Raw genomic sequence first — 21,875 nt, forward strand, 5'->3', positions numbered from 1 at the left:
TCAAAACCTCAGGACCGCATTCCTGGACTCTGGGGAGTGCCACCGGCTAAGTGGAATTACCACCGGCAGTGGTGTGTGGCCATCGGCACAAAATGAAGCTGTCGGCAGAGGAATTGTTGCTGGTCGACACGTTACACAGCCGGTCGGCAGAGTGTTCCTGCAGAATCTGCAAATGACAGCAACAGAGGGCAAGGCAAAGCATGGCAGCACAATTCAAGGCATATATGCACCAACCATGTCCCTTATCATGATAATGACTCAAAGGGGCATGTGCCTCGATTCTCGGACCACCAATCACGCATTTCCATGCATGATGGCCCAAGGAACCAAGTATGAAACTTTGATTTCAAATGCATGCAAACGAAATCAAATCAAACAAGGCCCAATTCCTATCACTAAGTCAAGGAACAAGGCATGCATGCAAGATGCAATGCAACCTAAGCATGCAAGCTAAGGATGCAACATGGCATGGCGATACACTTATGCAAGCATGCAAGCAAACATGAGGCAATGCTAGCCAATGAAATGGTGGGCTTAGGCATGGTTGAGGCAGCCCCAATAAGGCCTAAAACAAGTGCCAAAGTACCACAAAGAGGGACCAAATACACATGCACACATACATATGTTGAAAGGCCAACACTTAGGCACAAATTGAACAAACCTCAAACACATTTGAAAGGGGGAATCATGGACTAATTAGCATGCAACATAAGCATTGAAACCATGCTAAAACATGGTGTCGAACCAAGCAATAAATCAAGCCAAGCATGCAACAAATGGCCCAAATGCTCAAAGCAAACCAATAGAGCATTGAACTACACTTAGCAAAACCAAACATGGCATGAACTTATTGACCAAAAACAGAGTTTTGGGACATTAATACAAGGCCTAAGGACCACTTAGATGGCATCCCAAATGACTCAAAAACAAAGGCATGCATAAACACCAAAACATGGAGCATTGCTACACAAGCTTATGAGGCATTAAAGATGCATCCAAGGTAAACATATAGGCATGCAAATAGGACTGAAATGACATGGTGGATGATCCCAAATCACCAAATCAATGCAAAGATGTCACGCTATACATTCATATGCTCAAGGCCAACAAGCCCAAATACAAATGAGCTATACCAAGCATGCCAAAATCAACCCAAACACTTATGGACAGACCTAAAATATGTCAAGATAAGCACTAAATCTTCACAAATGTAAGCCTAAAACATGCTAGAAACAAAGGCACACAACCTAAGGCATGTTAAGGCATAACAAGGCATTACATGGCAACTATGCTAAGCATGCATGGGGTACCAAAACCAAGTAAAAATAGAGGCATAACATGACATATTAAGCATAAAAAGCAGCCAAGTCATGGCCAATACACCCTCAAACATAATGCTCTCTCAAGAGGCCAAAGCATGCCCTTTTCAAGGACAACAAGGAGAGGGGGTGGCCCTCTCCTTCTTGGGACTTCAAGGCATCACCTTCACCACTGAAATCCCTCAAGATTTCAGTGGTGAAGAGACCCCAACACCAAAATCCCGGAGTTCACACAAAAGGGCACAAAATGAGGCCTTTCAAGGCCTAAGGGTATTCAAACTTACCCAAACCACAAAACACACTTAACAAACAACCAAGAGGGTCTAAAACAGAACTTTTTTGTATTATACACTAAGCTCAAAAATGAATTTAAGATAGGTAGAAATACAATGCAAAAATGGGGTAAAAAGGGGTGAGATTCTTACCCTTGAAGCCTTCTTCAACAATGATGCTCCAATGGTCTTCCTTAGCTTGAATCCAACACTAAAACCTCAAAATCAGTCCCTTAGAACCTCAGTTCCAAGAGGAAGGTGGAACACTAGGTGCTTGTGTGCAATAGTATGGACTAAAACACACACAAGAGCACAAAAGAGAGGGAAAGAGAGATAGAATGTGTATCTAACCCTAACCCTAGAACTCAAACCCTAACAATGGCTGTCTAAGCTCTCAAAATATCTTAAATGTCTAACCTCGAGCCAAGAGACACCCCCTCTCTCTATATGGCACTTCTTGTCTTGTAAAGCTTACAAGACAAGCTTCATAAGAGGGAGATCCCTCCATACACGTGTATGGAGGGGAGCAAAAGCAAGACAGCTGTCTTAAAATATCTGCAAAAGCAGATGCACAGTAATCGGCCGGCCAAAAATGCCATCTTGGCCAAAAAGAGTGTCGGTCGGCACTAAATAGTGCTGACCGGCAACAAATAGTGCCGGCCGGCAATATACATTGCCGGTGGCAGCAAAAACTAGCCGGTGGCCTCTAGCCACTGCCGGTGATGGGTGGGGATGGTCCACAAGCCCTACCCTGCCCTTCCAAGGCAAAACACAAGTGTTTGGTGCAAAACCAGACACTAAACGGTCGAGTTCGGAGATTCTGAGACAAGGCGCGTAGCCGAGACCTCCGGGAACTCCAAACGAACACAAACATGGATGATCACCGAGTGTTCAAACGGTGACGTCCAAGTCTTGAGGATGGTCAAAAATGAGGTGTCTACACTAGGTCAAGAAAAAAGGAATTGATAAGGTCAATTTCTTGTTAACATGCATTATTCAAAGAAGACACTCATGAGTTACTTATATGGGCTACCGGGTGCACCACCTGCTGGGTTTAAGAACAGAAAAAACTATGAACCAATTATACAGAGCTCCTAAATTCAACATCATGACCTTCAGCACTAACTAAACCACTAGAAGTCCACACAAAGGCCAAGTTCTATGGTAAAGAAGGTTGTAATAAATTAATAATAATTGGGCCATGAGAGACTTTATGAACTAACTTTAATTGCAGATACAAAACGCCCTAGAAGAAATTTAAAGTATTGCAGATTTGACAGGCTCCTACGGGAATACACGGACTTAATTAAATTCATATGTAGCGATCCAATGCCACTGAAAGAATAAAGCAGCGTAGGAGTAACGGCCATCACGTAATATTTAGTTCCATTGCTTATGCTAGCTGTCTCCATCTGCACAAAAATACAAAAAAATAAAATAAAATAAAGACAAAGGTAAGAAAAAAACATTACAGGCAAAACCCAAGTAAAACTCTAGCTAAGCCAGAGAGGGTAAAATAGTTAGTGAAGGTTAGTTTCTCAACAGCCACTTCACTAATCCAGTGATCATCCACATGCATGCTTGTTTTTTCAAATGACCAATCCCATCAATCAGAAAATTAACATTTTGTAAGAGCATTAAAATACTCAAAGAAATCCGTATATCTGATAGAGAAACACCATATATAAACTGTATGGATTTTAGTACCAACCATGTACATGCTAAATCTTTAAGCAATTTATAATATTGCTAAAAGTAAGCAAGCCTCCCCTAATACAGAGGAAAGCCCCAAGTGGCAGATTGGTATGTATCCCCAACAGAAAAGGACCAGAAAAGTTGAAATTTAGGGAAGGACTTGCAAACCCATGAATGCTTCTGGAAGTTCTTTAAGTTCAAATAGAGAATTTGTGTGCTTCTCCTTCTTATCCTTCTCATCCACAGCAATTTCATGGAGTTATCCATTATCTGTACCATGAATGACTTCTCTTGTAAAAGCTGCAAAGACATCAGATACAACAGAACAAATAAATTAATATGAAAAAATCCCTCTAAAATATTTGCTGGTGTATAAAAGAGAGGGATGGTTGAGAAACCAAACACAAACATTCTGTTATCTGTTGTCTATTCTAGGCAACAGCATTCACGACAAGACCCTTCAGTTGGCTTTAAACACGTGGCCTAATCCACTTAGCATGTGTATAAAATGTTTCTGCACCTCCACCACCAACAATGGTAGCAGTACAGTGGCTCACCCCAAGATCAACAAAAACTCTGTGGATAGATTTCTCCCCAGCTCAACTCGTTGAGAGATCAATATCTATGAGTGAAATGATCAAGAAAATATAAGTTAAGTGTTGGTTGCAGCCCAAGGTCTAGATCCCAACAGTTGCACAAAGTGACCACATAAATTGCAATGTTGCATGTGATTATGGCAATCCCAACATGTCATGACAATAAAATCAAGAGGAATTAACAAATGGTATGTATTATAGGATAAGATATATCAAAGAAATATAGGGCATAACTTCCCACCTCAAAAATCATCACTAGTTTTACCCTGTTAACAGGAATGAAACAATGGTGCAAAGAGTTCCATTTACAAATATTATCCCTAAAATTGAACCACACTGAATGCATTAGTATGGTAGCGTCCGATTTCCATATATGAAAATTTTGGTTAAGTAAATAGTACTAGCTTAACTTGGGAGTAGACATGATACTCCAATTTCCAGCATAGCATGCCATGGTTGATTATTAACCTAAGAGTTACATTGGCAAATCGAATCTGTAATTTATAATATGACAATAGTGTGCATAAGGTAGAAGTTATATACAATCATATGATATCACATCTTATTTTTAACAGGTCCCATCTCTAATGATTTTTACAGTTGAATCACAAAAGATAATTAATAAGGAAAAATCCAGTAAAGTAAATGAGTATAAGAGCATACCATAAGAATCTCCAACTCCAAAACCATGTCTAATGATCCACCCTTTACTAGTTCCTAATACAATAACATCATTACTAGCAGCCATGCATGTGATAACTCAATGCCCCTTTGCTGCATATCATTCCCTTACAATAATGAATGAGAATTTCATTTGCAATGCATTTTTCATTATAGCGATTCTGGTTTTGACCCGTTACCTATTGCATTTTGGACACGGGTCGGTATGGTTTTAAATAGTTATTCTTATCTATTTCCCTTGTCTTCCCCTTTATTTTGGTTATCGAGTTGTAGTTATGTGTTTGAGGCAGGATGGTTACTTGTTTTTCCAAGCCTTTGTTGCCCAGATTTTGGCTCCTCTACTCAAGCAGGCATTCTTGCGCTCGAGCGAGCTTCACAAATTTTGCTCATTCGCTCAAGCGGCCATTCTCGCACTCGAGCGGGATTCATCAACCTTCAGTATATTTCTGTAGTTCTGAATACTGGGAAAGTGCATTGGACGCTCGAGCTTCCAATCTCACACTCGAGCAGGGACCTTCGTCTGCAAAACTTCTAGAATTGTGCATTCCACGCTCGAGCGCCACTTTTCATGCTCGAGAAAAACCTTGTGTCTGACGCTCGAGCGGACTGCGTGTATTTCAGTTCGAGAAGAAGACATTTTAAATCACTTTTTCTTTCTTCTCTCTCTCTATAACATTCCAAAAAGCTTGTTCTTGAGCTTCTCTCTCTACAATTCACATTCTCTCTTAAATTTCATCTAGATCCATTGGGATTTCTACCCTAGTGCCTTTGAGAAAAAGGTAATGCTCATCAAGATCTTCATTTTGAACCGAATAGAAGTGGGTTTTGGCGTCTTGGGTTTCACTCTTGCTTGGCGTCTTCTCATTTGAGGTAGGGACCTTTTTACACCTTCATATAATATTTAGCTTAGTTATTTGTTATTTGTCATTTGTGTAACAATGGTGTGATTTGGGGATGTTTTAAACAACCTAGGGTTTGGGCATAAAATGAAAAGGGGAGGTTTTGGGTGTAGGTGAAATAAATGCATGTGGGGTTTGAAAATGATGTTGTGTCATGTCTACTTTGATGATTTTGGCACTTGCCTAATATTTGGCAAAAATTGGGAAGTTCCCCTAATTGGATCAACTATTATTTTGTACAAATAATTGGAATTGTTATTGAAAATGTGAAATTGAGAGGGTATTGATATGAATGGTGGGATTGGTTATGCATTAACTCAGTCATTTAGAAGTTTCGAATAACCTATCTATTTGAAGATTTAATATCTGTTTAGAGATAACTGTATTGGGCTATCGGTAGAGAATAGCTTTGATTGTTGTAGAAATTGCATGTAGATTAGGTGAATTGAAACTAATCTTTTGATGGTTGTCATTGAATATGACCGTGTTTGTGTACATTATATATGTATGTTTGTTTGGAAGTGGAAAGCGGATGTGTTTAATGCTTGATTATCGGTCTAAATACATTGCTTATGTATGAATATTTGTTTGGAAGGAGAAAGGGGATGGACTCCATTATAATTAAGTTGGTCGGAGTGTCCTGGGTGAAAGTCTCGAAATTATACATGGGTGCCTAGCCCACGGACAAAATATCCGTAAAATACAATTGTAGTGCTTGTATAGCCTATGTTTACATGGGTCCCATTTGACGGCTTTCCATGGACGAAATTTCTGTGAAATAGAAGTTTGACGTGTTTATGCATATGTGTTGTATGATTTGAAAATTATTGAGTTGTAGCCTCAATTCGGTTGTTGAGACATAATGAAATTGACTCATGAATGGAGATAGATAAGTGAACGGAATATGAATTGAAAGAGAATGGATTAATACTTAAAATTGAAATCTCACAAGTATATAAAGTTGTGAAACACTTTACCACATTGCGTTGTTTGTGTACTTGTACTTATACCTTTGCTAAGTTTCATATATTGTATTAGATGATTTCTACTGGGTTGTGGCTCACCTTATTTAGGAATAATATTTTCAGGTAATGATGGCATACCTCCTTCAAGGCAATAGCATGGGAGGGATCTTTTGGAAGCAAGAGCTTCATGTTTTGTTTTTTTTTTTTTTTTTTTTTTTGTATAGCCTAGGGCTAAATATGTAATGAGTGAAGCTCATTTTTGTTGTAACCAAGTTAAGGCTTGGAAAGGTGTAAGTCAATAGGGCATTTATTTATATTAAACTCTTTTGTATACTTAGCTTTATGTAATGAAAGGACTACTTACTCTGATGCATGCGATTATTAATGTATGTTTTAGGTTGTATATATTTTGTATTTTGGGGGCGTTACATTCATTATTTTCTTCGTCAACCAAACATGGTGCGTGAGTGATTTTCTGACCACATCGCCCGCTTAGTAATTCAGTTGTAGAACACTGGTAGAATAGATGGCACCTTGCTGTCCTGCACAGAAAGAGAAGGCTCTGGCGGTGGTTCTTCCACCCGGGGGCACTCCGACGATCAAGTCAGTATATCTCTCAAAGATAATCAAGTGCTAAACTCACTTCTCAAAGCATAAAATTGCATCCCTTAGACCCACGGGGGTGCTCTCGTTTATAGTAAACTCAATCCCAATCCCACTAGAAGCCTGACTTCTATGGACTCCAATTTAGTACTTACTTTGGACTCCCCAAGAGATAAGGATAGACTCCCTAAGAGTGTTATCCTTATCCATCATGAAGTCTTTCTTCATCCATGGACTCTTGTCCCTTATCCGCTTATCTCAGATTTCGATATCTTCAGAGATAACCTCGGCATCTCCGAGATCACCTCGGCAAAACGACCAGGACACGTGGCACCTCGGCTGACACATCGGCGTCACCTTCCCACGTGTTGGTATCTCAGAAAATATATCCTGACAACTGCCCCCTATGTTCTATTACCTCGTCATTCTGAGGTGGTGGAACCTATATCGATACTTTCTTTTTGTACATTGGCTCTGGAACTCCTCAGCCGAGATCATTCATTTCAGGCCGACATGTCTTCTTTCAAGAACAAGAATTCTAATGAACTCCTTTACGCACATGAGCTGTCACGCATTACTTTTCAACCGTTTCATTTACGCGTTTTAACCCCATTGCACCGTGCTAATGACGCGCCAAATATCCGTCGTGCGCCTGTGTGCGCCGTTTGACGTATGCGCTGTTCCAGGCGCATTAAATGCTCTGTTTTGCTGCCGTTTCAAGTTTTTGACAAAACTTTTCCTTCTTTCTTCTTTTCTTCACTTTTGCATTCGATTCACTTGCTTTCTCTCTCTCTCTCTAAACCCTTTCTCTCGAATCTGCGATTGCTTAAGCTCCAAGCTTTGCAATCGTCTTCATTCGTCTTTCTGGTGAAGCTTTTGCTATTCTGTTACTTCTGCAACCATCGTCTGACTTCGGCGAACCTCATTCCGGCCTTACTTCTTCTGGTAAGCTACTGTTCCTTTCGTTTTCAATTCTGTTGATATTCTTCATTACTTGTTGCCATTATTGTTTCAAATCTTGCGAATCACATATCTGAAAGTATTCAAATGTTTTTGATCTTCGCCCATACACTGTTCACCACTTTCTTGCACTCTTGTCACTGTTCTTGACCTTATACTCCTTGTATTCTCTATGCTTTTGATAGCCCCATCTCTGTTCTTGATTAGAAAAACTTCGTTCTTGCTTTTCTATTTTCCAAATCCGTGCTTTCAACCCTTGCTTCCATAGATCTAGTTTTGGGATTTGCTGTGTAGAACCCATAATTTAGGAAAAACTGAAACCAGTACTTACCTAGGTTTTTGCCGAGGTCTCATTAACCCTCCCAAAAAATCTTCTTTCTGAAATCCAACCCCGACCATTCAGGCCGACATCATGGGTATGTGGAGACATATGGTAGATACCCCGACCAAACTTGAGTACTTTAGGCATGAGTTCTCCATTCCTGCCGATGTCCATCTGAGGCTGGCTGGGGATGATGACTCTATCATGCCCATAGATGATTCGATGCCTTTTCCCATTGTAGCTTTCACTGAGTGTGGACTTCGGTTTCCACTCAACATCCTTTTTTCGAGATTCTCCATTATCACAAGTTGAACCCCATGCAACTGACCATAAATTCCTATCGAGTGATCTATGGTATCATAGCCTTAGCTGAATAGGAAAATGCTAGGATCACTTTAGCCGATATTCAGTATTGCTATACCATGTGTGCCCACAATTTGAAAGAAAAAGGCTATGTCTATTATCTTAAGCCGAGGTCCACAGAGTATAAAATCGTAGCCGACCTCCCAGACTCCAACAAGGGGGCTGGAGACGACTACTTTATTACCTCGGGAAATTGGGAGTTTGCTCCAGATGAGGACCATCATCTCTTCCCTCTTCCTCGATCAGTTTTAGAGGGCAAGGGTAAGAGCCCAGCATTCTGATTTACCTGTCTTCTTTCAAAGTCCCAAATACTTTATTTGTTTCTGACGTCTTGTTCTTCTTGCAAATGTTCGTAAGCCACCAAAGGGCTTTTGTGAGTCTTTCTGTCCCAGCAAAGATTTGAAGAAGCATTTGGACTTGCCTGTCCATAAGAGGAAAGCACCTCTGCTTCTCAACTTTATTCCAACATACAAGTCAACTTTACCCGACGTTCCTAAAAGGAAGAAGAAAAGCCTTTCTCCACCCTCTGCCACAACTCCATTGACTACATCCACATCACGAACAGATCAAGGATCAACATCTGATCCAGCTGATCAGCCATCAACTTCGGCTCTATACCTGATCCCGCCATCCCAACGAAAGCGTCGTCGCCGACTTGTGCTTAGAGCCGAGATGTCTCACTCAAAACCAGTTGCTAGGGATCTGCTGGCCAACCTCCCTTCCAACGTTGACACTCAGCCAACACAAACCATGCTCCCACCGAAGCCGAAAAGAGTAAAAAAGGCTCAGCCAAAGGCTAAAGTAACTCAGGTTGAATCTGAGGATACTTTACCTATCTCCAAGTTGGCTGAGAGTGACAATTCTCAACCCTCTGCTGGGAAGAGGCGCTCTGAAGCCCAGCCATCAGAATCCCCAAAGTCAAAGAAGCCGAGGTCATCGTCTGCGACGACCTCGGGGTCTAAAAAACATGTTGTCCCCTAGACACCAGAAATCACCCTGGAAGATAGGCCTGTCATGACTGACGATAATGCCGATGATATAAACATCGGCGTAGCCCTCAGTACTGCTCTGCTCCTTCCTAACGATCTTGATCGCAACGCCAAGATGAACGAGTATGAGAACTACGCCTTGATGCTTCAACGTTCTGTTCAAATAAGTGTCTTCACTTGGTAACTTGTCTTTCTTTCTCTTTTCTATACTTTGTAATATTTTGCAATAACTTTTGGCTTGTGCTCTTCCAAGCAGTTCAACATGCCCATTCTCTCTCCATTCAAGCCTTTGAAAATCGAGAGAAGTTGGTTGGCAAGAAGAGGGAGTTCTCTGCCCTTCAAAAAGCCAACAAAAGCCTTCAATCAAAAATGAAGAAATTGGAGGACCAGGCCGAGGCAGCTATCAAAGCCCAACAGAATGCCGAAGAAAAGGCTGAATCTGTCGAGGCCATCAGAAAGGTTGCAGAATCTCAAAAGAAGGAAGCCGATGAGAAAACGGCCCAGGCCGAGAAGGAGCTTCAGGAGGCCCTGGCCACCGAAGAAGCCAAAATCAAAGCAGTCGATGCGAAGGCGTACGATCAAGGCATGGTCGATGTCACGGATGCCTATGAAATACAAGTGAAGCAGGCATGCAACAGAGGTTTCACCCTTGGTTGGCTGTCTCTTCTAAAAAAACTTAATATGCCTGATGATTCGCCTCTGAGGAATGCCGATGCCATTCCTTTTCCATTCCCTCCACCTCCTCCATCAGCTCAATCCGAAGAAGATTCAGAATCTGAAGATGATGAAGAGGATGATGCCTTGGTGAGAAAAGCAAAGGGGGCTACTGCGTCCAAGTCCCTTCCTTCAACTGAGCAAGTCCTGGACTTGACTCAAGATGAAGAGGGTGATGAGGTTGTCAAGGAAACTACCCCTGAGCAGGCATTCTCCGACGTTCCTGTAGCCGACAAAAGCATTGATGAAACCCTTGCTCAAATTGACGCCGAGATCGAGGCGGAAAAGGCTGCTGAGGCATCTACCCAACAATCATCTGAACTTCAGACTCAACTAACTGCTACTGTTGAGGAGTCTTACCTTTGATGGTTTTCCTTTTATTTCTTTTGCACTCTGTACATCTTTGTTTTTAGAAACAATGCAAGCTTCTTCACTTTGGCCGATGTGCTCTCGTTTCAACTGAATGCTTTAATACAACTTTCCTTCTTTGAATGTTTGTACCTTTGTCTTCCCTTTATTGTCTTTGCATGATTCTATACTTAGAATATTCTGCATATATATAATCTTCCTTCTTTGTGCAACCTTCTCGGGGTGACACACCTCGTTTGTACCAACTAATGATTTACCTCAGCAAGTTCCTATCCTGCAAGTTGCTTATAAATTTCAACAAGGATAAACATATACTGGTTTAATCTTTACTTTGTAAACTTTTCTTAAGTTATAACAAGTGCTAAACAATGATCTACTTGTAAATTGCTACAAATTTCTACAAGTGTTAAACAATATATATCGGCTTAACTTCTACTTGTAAATTGCTACAAATTTCAACAAATGTTAAGCATTACTCCAGTTTAACTTCAACTTGTAAATTGCTACAAATTTCAATAAGTGAAGGTAAACAATTATCTTGGCTTAACTTCAACTTGTAAATTGCTACAAATTTCAACAAGTGAAGGTAAACAATAATCTCGGCTTACGTTCAACTTGTAAATTGCTACAAATTTCAACAAGTGAAGGTAAACAATAATCTCGGCTTACGTTCAACTTGTAAATTGCTATAAATTTCAACAAGTGAAGGTAAACAATAACCTCGTCTTACGTTCAACTTGTAAATTGCTACAAATTTCATCAAGTCTTTAAGCGTTTTTGTCTTCTCTCTGCCCCCAATGTGAACCTGAGTTCCACTTGGGTTCTCATTATTCAGAAACAACATTATGTATCTTTTATCAAGTCACAAGTCTTGGAGAATTCTGCTAAGATTTTATTGATGACGTCGGCCAAAAATAACAAGGAACATCTAATGATAGAAAAATTCCAAATTACAAGTGTTCCAGGGTCTTGGCAATGCTTTGCCCTCATTATCTTGAAGCCAGTATGCTCCATTGCCCAATACCGAAGTAATTCTGTAGGGTCCTTCCCAGTTTGGGCCAAGCTTGCCCTCTGTAGGATCCTTCTTGTTGCCGACAACTTTTCTTAGGACTAAGTCACCGACTTGAAAATCCCTTGGATTGGCCTTCTTATTGTAAGCTCTAGCAAGCTGCTGCTGGTATACTGCGAGTTGAATTGCAGCTTTCTCCCGTCTTTCTTCTAAGAGATCCAGATCTCGGCCTAGAAATATATCATTAATCCCATTCTCTACTCCCTGGGTTCTGATCCTTGGGATGCCGACCTCCAATGGGATGACTGCTTCTGTGCCATAAGCCATGGCAAAGGGGGTTTCCCCTGTTGATCTTCTTGGCGTAGTCCGATATGCCTAGAGTATATTGGGCAACTCGTCTACCCATTTTCCTTTTGCTACCTGCAGCCTCTTCTTTATCCCATCCAAAATTACTTTGTTGGATGCTTCTGCTTGCCCATTGCTTTGGGGAAAACTTTGTGTTGAAAAGTAATTCTTTATCTTGAATTTCGTACAGAAGTTCTTGATGAGTTTGCTGTCAAACTGCGTTCCGTTGTCGACAACTATTGCTCTTGGAATGCCAAATCTGGTGATGATGTTTCTCCATATGAAGTTCTTGACATCCACATCTCAGATTTTGGCCAGAGGTTCTGCTTCTATCCACTTCGTAAAGTAATCTGTTGCTACCAGGAAGTACTTCCTTTGCCCAGTTGCTTGAGGAAACTGCCTAACGAGATCCATGCCCCATTGGGCAAATGGCCATGGACTGGATACAGGGTCCAGGTCAACAACTGGCTAATGTATCAAAGGTGCAAACCTTTGGCATTGTTCACCCTTCTTCACGTAGGCTTTAGCATCTCTTTGCATGTAGGGCCACCAATACCCCTGGGTAATGGCCCTGTGAGCTAGTGATCTACCCCCAGCGTGGCTTCCACAAATTCCTTCATGAATTTCATATAAAAAATCTTCAACCTGCAAAGGGTGTACGCACCTTAAAAGGGTTCCAGTGATGGACCTTCAGCAGAGATGTCCATCCGCTGTCCGACTGAATCTTGCCGACTTCAATCTGACCTTGTATGCCTCCTTATGATCTTCTGGTAGCTTTCATTCCTTCAGGAATGCAACAATTGCATTCATCCAGCTTGGCCCCATGTCCACACACATTACTTCTTGCTCTGTGACCGGCTGTTCTATGCTCGGGCCCAACAAAAATTATTGTCCTTGTTTTTCTAGTTTGCATTGAACTTGCCAGATTGGCCAACGCGTCGGTGTGGCTGTTATCATCTCGGCTAACCTGAAGAAGTCGGCAGTTATGAAACAAGGCTGCCAGCCTGATGACTTCCTTTGCGTATGCCGACATTCTTTCATCTCTTGCTGCAAACTCTCCTGTTGTTTGATTCACTATAAGTTGTGAGTCACAAAAAACTATTACCTCATCTGCCTCTGCTATTACTGGTAGCTTCAGTCCTGCAATCAATGCTTCATATTCTGCCTCATTGTTCGAGGCCTTGAACCCCAATCGAATGGACTGTTCCAATATCTCTCCATCTGGAGATATTAACACTACTCCTGCCCCTGCTCCCTGCCGGTTTGAGCGCCCATCAACGAACAATCGAAAGGAGTCACCAATGTAAATGCTGCAAGGTCTGATTTTTTCCTTCCTTTGTTCTTTTTGCTTTGGCTGGGCTTCTCTTTGCTTGCTTGGACATTGTTCATCTTGGCTCAACGGAGCCTGATGTTCGATGGATTCTGGCGTGAACTCGGCCACGAAGTCGGCCAAAACTTGGCCCTTAATTGCTGTTCTCGGCTTGAACTCCAAGCCATACTAGCCCAAGGCCACTGCCCATCTTGCTATTCTTCCAGTTAAGTCTCCTTGTTGCAACAAGGACTTCAGTGGGTGTTCTGTTAGCACCACAATCTTGTGCGCCTGAAAGTAATGGTTCAGCTTCTTTGAAGTCATTATGTAGACACCCCATTTTTGACCGTCCTCAAGACTTGGACGTCACCGCTTGAACACTCAGTGATCATCCTTGTTTGTGTTCTTCTTGAGTTCCCGGAGGTGTCGGCAGCGCGCCTTGCCTCAGGATCTCTCGACTCGACTGTTCGATGATTGGTTTTGCACCAAACACTTGTTTTTTGCCTTTGAGAGGCAGGGAATGCCTTGTGAGACATCCCCACACTCCATCGGCCATGGCTTGAGGCCACCGGCTGCGTTTTGCTGCCATCGGCCAAATGTTTGGCCGACTCACACTATAGATGGTCAGTCGACCATCTATTTTGGTCAAATTTCATTTTTGGCTGGCCGACCACTGTTCATCTGCTTTTGCAGATCTTTTTATGCCAGCTGTGCTTGTTGGCATACACTTTGCTCCCCTCCATACACGTGTTTGGAGGGATCTCCCTCTTACCTAGCTTACTTGAGAAGCTTTGCAAGAGGGATCTCTATAAGAGGGGGCCTCTTCTCCCTCCTTGAGGGTTAGAAAAAAAGGCTCCAGAGCTCTGAGGTTTAGGGTTAGGGTTTATATATATCCTATCTCTATATCTCTCTCTCTTGTGTGTGTTTAGTGTGTGTTTGTTCATAGTATTGCACACAAACACCTACCATTACACCTTCCCTTGGCTACTGAGGTTCTAAGGGATTGTTTTCAGAGTTCTTGAGTGGATTCAAGCTTGAGGAAGCTACTGGTCTTCCATCTTTGAAGACGGTCTACAAGGGTAACAATCTTACCCCCTTTTTCCCATTTTTGCATAGCTGGTTTACCTACCTTGCATATATTTTTAAGCTTAGTGTATAACATATAAAAGTTTTGTTTTTGTTTTCTCTAAATAGTTATTCAAGAGTGTTTTGGTGTTTGAGGTGGTTTGACCCCTCTTAGGGCTTGTTAGGCCCCTTTTTATGCTATTTTGGTTGAGCTCCGGGACCACCTTGTTTGGGCCTCCTCACCACTGAAATCTTGCGGGATTTCAGTGGTGAGGATGGTACCTTGAGGTCCCTAGAAGGAGAGGGCCACCCCCTCTCCTTGTTGTCCTTGAAAAGGGCCATTTTTGCCTATTGAGGGAGCATCAAGTTTAGGTTCATGTTGACCATGCCTTAACTAATTTTTGTGCTTATATTGCCATGATATAGCGTTGTGTTAAGTTGGTTTCGACACACCTTGCATGCTTTGCATACATGTCTTGTAATGCCATGTTTTAGCCTTAACATGCTTTAGGTTTTTGACCCTTGTTCTAGCATGTTTTGGGCCAAGCTTTGTGAAGATTTTGTGCTTGTTTTAGTGTGCTTTAGTTCTGTTTTTGGTTTCTTTGGTCGACCATGGCATGCTTAGTATAGCCTCTTTGCATTCTTGGCTTGTGAGCCTTAAGTGCATGAACCATGAGCATGCATTACTTGCATTATTTTAGTAGTTTGGAACCACTTACCATGTCATTTCAGTGCTTATAACATGCCTATATGCTTGCATTTGATGCTCCTTCAATGTGTAAAAAGGTTGTTGACTTATGCTCCATGAATATGCCTCTTTGTACGCTTACATTTTTAGATCACTTAGATGCCATCTAGGTGCATCCTTAGCTTTGTTTAGGTCTGCATTGGACAAGTTTTAAGTCCCCTTGGCCTTGTGAGGCTTGGTTGACTTAGCCCTGGTTCAAGCCCCTTGGGCTTGCCTTGAGTCTTAGAAAATTGTTGCATGCTTTGCTTGTGTTGATTAGTCGGTTTGGCACCTCTTTTCCATGCAATTTCAGAGCTTAATATGCATGCCATTTGTCCATGTTTGCATCTTCTTAAGTGTTCTTGAGAGTTGTTCCTATATGCCTAGGTGAGGGTCCATGTTTGCATGCATGCTTGTATGTGTATTTGGCCCTATTCCCTTAGCTATTGGCCACTGTTTTGGGCTTAGTATAGAGCTGTCCAATTAGTGTAAGTCCCTCCTTTGCATGTTGTTGCTTGCTCACCTTGTATGTTGTTGCATGATTGAAGTTGCATAATTGAATGAAGTCACATGCTTGCTTGTATGCTTGAACCCCCACATTGTGTCTTACATACTTGTTGGTTGCATTGCTTCGTGCCTTGCATGCCTTGCATGATTGTTGTATGCTTTGTATGCTTCTTTGCATTTCCATGATTGCATGCTAGCTCACATGCCTAGGTTGCATCACATTGGCACGCATGCTTAACCTCTTGAATTGATTGTGATAGAGGTTGAGCCTTATTGTTTGTTTATGTGCATTTCACTCCACATTGAAAATGCACAACTTGGTTTCTTGGGCCATCACGCATTGAAATGCGCGATTAGTGGTCCGAGAATCGAGAATCATGTCCCTTTGAGTCATAAACATGATAAGGGATGTGTTGGTGCATACATTTGCTTGAAATGCATTGCCATGCCATGTTTTGCCCTCTGCTGCTATCAAAATAGTTTCTGCAGGAAGTTTTGGCTGGTCGGCTACATAGAGTGCTGATCGACCATTCATGGATGGCCGATAGCTCAACCAATGGTCGATGGCCATCCAGACATGGCCGGTGACCATTCCACTTGGTCAATGGTGCTCCACAGTGTCCACAGAGTGCCCCTTGGGATTTGTGCAATGATCAGAGGAGCAGAGTAGGGAAAACAGAGGCATCTTGTGCATGGCAGTGTACTTCTGAGCGGAACCGAGCGCGCATGCATTGGACCTTCTTTCTGAGGCTGCTTTTACTACTTTCTTAGATTAGTTAATTTGCTTAACTAGTTTAATTTGTCTGTAATATTTAATTAGCTTGTAGGTTAATTACGTGTATTATTCTTTTGGTCCCTTCGAGTGAGGGCGAATTTGTAATAAGTGTGGGTGCGTGTGTGCATGTCTTCCAACCCCCACTTCTTTCTCCCTTTTACTTACCTGCTTTTGATGGTTAGTATTAGGGCACGTTTAACTTAGCATACCTCATGCTATGCATGCGTGGATCATTCATCAGTCTTGCATGCACGGGGCTCGGCGCATCATGTTAACTACATAAGTATTTCAAATCTAACTTGAATATGTGCTACTTGCTGCATTTCACATGTCATCCATAGATTAGCCGAGCCTATTCTAGTGGCATTCTGTATGTGATGCATTAGCCATTTTTAAACATGAACTAGGATCATGCATATGATTACTAGCTAGTTTCTGTTTTGGCTTGGAGTACTCGGTAAGCATTTATGTTTTAGCATCCTTGCATGCGTATGAGTGTTGCCATGACAACATTCTTACCATGAGGCTACTTGGTTATGTGATATAACTGCTTGAATGCCTGTGGGTGGAGGTTGAATTACCTAAATTGGAATAATGCATTAAAACTGTGAGTTTTAAGCCCACTAGATAGTGGCAAAACCATCTTTTCTAAAGCCCACTTGAGGGTGGCAAAACCTGCATTTTAGCCTACTTGCGAGTAGCAAACCATTTTCAAAACAAACATGCAATGTTTTGTTCCAATTTAGGCGATTTGGTCTATACTTGTTTGCTGTGCGCATAATTCTAGGCTAATAACCAGAATAAGAACACATAATGCTTTCAAAACAAGATATCATGGTTAGTAGAGGCCGATCTTTGATCGGGCGAGCGGGGGTGCTCATAGCTGATCTTCCCCAATCGTACCCAAGTTCCTGAGCCGAGGCAACTTTGGTGATGACGGACACGTAGCCTTAGGCAAATGTGTCAGGGTTTCCTAAATTCTCCCAAAATAAAATATTTAGGTGGTGACTCTGTATCTGGCAAATCAGTCCATGTTTGGCACTTCTTTTCTAAAAATTTGTTTTCTCAAAACGATTTGCCGGATTTGGACTCTTTGGTTCAGATTAAGAACCGACAACAAAAGGGAGTCCGAACTGTAGAGTGAGGCCCTCCCGGGGCGCGTCTACAGTTTCTGGCAACTCTGCTGGGGAATTTAGAGAGCTTGACTCGAACTCGTGATATCCTGTTTTGATTTCGCTTTTGTGTTTCTTTGCATTGCATGTGCATTAGTGCGCCTAGGACACCATGTTTGCCATCTGCCATTCCTGAACGGTTTGCCGAAGGCTTGTCTTGTCAAGGCATGACCATAAGGCTGACCGGTTATGGGCTCTAACAGTATGGGAACACAAACCCCAGTTTTACCGGGGCACCCTTTCGACCATTCAACCTAGTGCATATTCAGAATTCATAGTGACCATTCCAAGCTAGGACAGGTTGCTTACCCGATGTTAGGTTGTTTGAAACCGTTGTGTGCGTAGTGAAACCTTAGCTCCTGACAAAATAGGATAGGGAAACCCTACCCCAACATAGGGGTGTTTTGGCTCTCTCTTACTTGCTATGTGCTTTTAGAGTGTATCTCTACAGAGAACGTACATGCCAGTTTGCAAGTCTGGGGCATCAGGCCTGAGGGCATCCGTACCAGTGCTTGTGAGAATCAGTCATATCCGCGGGTATCAGATTCAGTATTTTGGGACAGTAATTTGGGGAACAGTGATCAGTCGTCGGAAATGGTTGTTCAGTTGTACTTCTGTCTATTCTGATAAAGTTGGGCTGAAATACTGCATGTTTTTCCTTTCAGTTCAGAGATTCCGTGCAGAGTAACCGGTATTCTCCTTCGCTGAGGCAAGGCAGGTATCTGATCCGTCAGTCACTGTTCAATTCAGAGAACTTATGACGACCCAAAGTTCAGAGGAAATTATGGTTATGGCAGCCGCACTAGATCAATGAATCATCCTGCGGGATGAGACCAATGTTGATGTACCACGTCCGCCTAGGTCGCCTATTGCACACCCAATCTGGGCACCCCAGTTATATCAGGCCCGTGAACCCATCACGTTCGAGTTGATGGGAATGATCGGTGACCTCCAGAGGTCTGTGGCTGATCTTGCTTGTGGGATGTTAGCTTCGCCACCAACCGCATCATATGCCGGGAATTTTGTACCACGGGAGCCCCCGCTACTGGGGCGGATTGTGATCGAGCTCAGCCAACCTGAGGTTGCCTCCAGCTACAGCAATGGCGTATCAATAACAACCGGGTTTCTCTCTGATGTAGCAACCTAAACCCTCGATCAAGCTGAGGCCAGAGGTAAAAACAAAGTGGGAACAAATGTTGATCGCGTTGAACAACTGCTGTGGGCAGTGGAGGCTTTGAAAGCCGGGGGGATGAATAAGCAACAGGTATTCGCAGTTGTGGCCAAAACTGTAGATGATGCTTTCCCCACTCCAACCGAAGGCAGTTCAAGCCAGGCGAAAAATCGGGATAGGCCCCGTCATGCCAGAACAGTTTCCTCCACTCCCAACTCTGCACCTAGGAAAGATCAGAAAGCCAAGGCAATGCCTGCCAACCCTTTCGCTAGCGCGTCTAGCAAGAACACTCAGACTTCAAAGTACCTGCCTTGAGGGCGCAGAGTCTTTCATGCCCTCTACATGCCTTTGTCTAGGGCATTTCTAATTTTGGCTAAAAAGGGGCATCTTAAACCCCTTGAGCCTCGGCCTCTCCCAAAGAATCTCCCTCTCTCACATGATGCTACCTTGTACTGCGCGTACCACCAACGGTCCGGTCACAGCACCGATGGTTGTTTCCGCCTTCGCCATGAAGTGCAGGATTTGATTGATAGTGAGGTCATCCTCCCACCTACCTTAGCAAAGTCTGTTACTACTGAGCTATTGGACTTCGAGGATACTACAAGTATGTGATCAGGGGTTGGACCCCCTACGGGCGGCGCTCGGTATATTTTCAAATGTGGTGTTTAGCACGCACTATTGAGCATCTATGAATGCTATTTTTGTAATGTCTGGCTTGGGTGTTGAGTCAGTTCGGTCGTCTTGTTTTGTGTCTGTCTCATTGTCTTAAGTCAGTCTTTTTGCTTAAGGGTCTGTCTTGTTGCATCGAGTCGGTCCCGTTGTATAGAATGTTAGGTGATTCCGGGGTTGTTGCCTCGAACACCGTCTTGTTTTGTAATTATCTTTTTGCTTTCCTTTTGAGTCTGTCTCTGCTATGGAGCCAGTTACAACCAGGAAATCTGAATGAACAACTGCGGCTATCTTGTTTCCGTGCTTGCTACTATTTTGGGCTAGTTATGCCAGAGGATTTGAATGGAACGACAGTACATTCCACTTGCTCTCTTGTGCCCTAAAACCCATTGCATTGACCTATAGTTTTTCAAAACTTTTTGAACACTGCGGTGAAAACAAAGAGGAAGGAATTCCTCGGGATTTGCAAAACTTCGATCAAATTGAGAGAAAGAGAGGCGTGCTAAGCCCTTAATGATTGAAATCATGCTTGTTAACGTGAGTACTGAGAAGGACCCTGGCTTGATCCAGATTGGTTCCACATTATCTTCAACGTGAGCAGTTTGTCGCTTTCTTCAAAACTTTCAAAAACAAACTGTTTTATGCGGTCCTGTGAAGACCTGTGTGGAATCGCTCTTGAGATTGTGCAGCTTAGGATCGCTCTCAGCCTCAAGACTTTAGCCCTTGCTTTAAAACCTTGAACCACAATTCGGAGTGTTCAATGATCGACCATCAAGAGAGGCCTGTGTGGCCAGATTGGAAGCAGCCCTCGAATAAGAGGCACCAAAATCAGATCAAGAAGATCAGATCTCATCAGAAGAAGCTTGTGAAGCTAGAACAGAAGCACCCCTCGAACTAGGGACAAAAAATGTCCGATGTGCTCGAAAAGCCGAAGATGGATCTTTTTGCAAGTCAGTACAACAGCTACTCTCCTAGATACAGATGGTTTCAGAACCCTAAAACCACTTGGCATGGACTTGTTACACTTTTACCCTTTGAGCGGCTCGCTGGGCCGAAAACCCGGAAGGGCGACCCAGGCAAAAGTTAGAGCAAGAAAAAAATACAAAAGAAAAAAGAAAGAGAAAAATGCAAAAGAAAAGAAAAAGAAAAAATAGAAAAAAATAGAAAAAAAAAGAATTGAAAAAAAAGAGAAAAACAAAGCTCGCAAGGTCAAAAACCCACAACGGGCGCCTTGGCAAAAGTTAGAGCCTAAAAAAGTGAAGGTTAATACCCGAGTGTACCTTAACCGGAACTACGTAAGGCTTGATTCCCATGTTTGGGATACGTAGGCAACTTCATCTTGAAGTCCAGCCCCCAACGACTAAAGTCCATGTAAAGGTTTTGATCATCCTTGCCTTCTCTGTATCCGAGAGTTCGGTCGTGATCGTCACTGATGAGGACTGTTTACAAAATGCCGCGGCATCATCCAAACAAGGGGCAACTTTCCGTTGCCATGCGTTGTCATGGGTCACCATTCAAACCAGGGGCAGCTTTCCGTTGCCGTGCAGCTTTCTACAAACATGGGGCAATTTTCCATTACTTCCGATCCGAGGTTGTGCATCTCGAGAGTAAGTTTCATGCCCGTTGAGCATTGACCGTTTGCAAAAATAGTTTTTGAAAATTTTTTCTAAGCTTGACTATTTTCGCGAAACTTATTCCATTTTCCAAAACTGGACCATTTTCTTGGACCCAAAAAAAAAAGGAAATTTTTCAGTACTCATAGCCTGACTTGCATGATTTTAAATCAGAAAATCGAACAAGCATGTTGATTTGACTCTCATTTTGGTCAAAATTGTTTTAGTAGAAAACCAAAACAAAAAATGGTCAAAGTGATAAACTAGCGGCACAGTCGAGTCAGGTGTTCTGTCTTTCCCTCGTTGTCAACATGCTTGCCAGAAGGGCATTTTATTCGCCAGAAGAGGGCATAACTGAGGTTAACAACAAAAGGGATGAAAGCTCTCAACATCCTCCAAGCAATGAGGTGTCAAACCAAGTGCGAAGCACAAAATTTGGTGGATCAAGATATTCCATTCCCTCATCCGGGGCACTAACTAGACGTCCCCGGAGGAAATAGCCGCAAGCTAACAATGTTAGGCGTGAACGCACAACTTTCTATTCATCCATCAATCACCCTGGGGAGGGATGAAAAATGAGAGATTGAAGAATAGAGAGATGTAAGTTGAGAGAAAAATGAGCAAAAGGTTTTTTTTTAGAGGAAAAACCGAGCTCGAGGGCCGAGTGATGTGAGAATCACAAATCAGAAAGGGTGGGAGCAATACCCGAAGGAACTGGCTCTTTGTGACTTGAGGTCTTTCTTTTTTTGTAAATACGTCTGTGTGT

At 42.5% G+C, this 21,875-nt stretch overlaps 1 pseudogene; it reads right to left on the bottom strand.

The window, feature by feature from the left end:
• The window catches only part of LOC114273332 (vacuolar sorting protein 18-like), a 36,977-nt pseudogene extending 27,671 nt beyond the window's left edge, over window positions 1–9,306 (bottom strand).
• Between the last annotated feature and the right edge of the window lie 12,569 nt (window positions 9,307–21,875).

This window comes from Camellia sinensis, chromosome 12, assembly GCF_055761805.1.
Source record: "Camellia sinensis isolate YWXY chromosome 12, ASM5576180v1, whole genome shotgun sequence".
In the NCBI taxonomy this organism is placed as follows: Eukaryota; Viridiplantae; Streptophyta; class Magnoliopsida; order Ericales; family Theaceae; genus Camellia; species Camellia sinensis.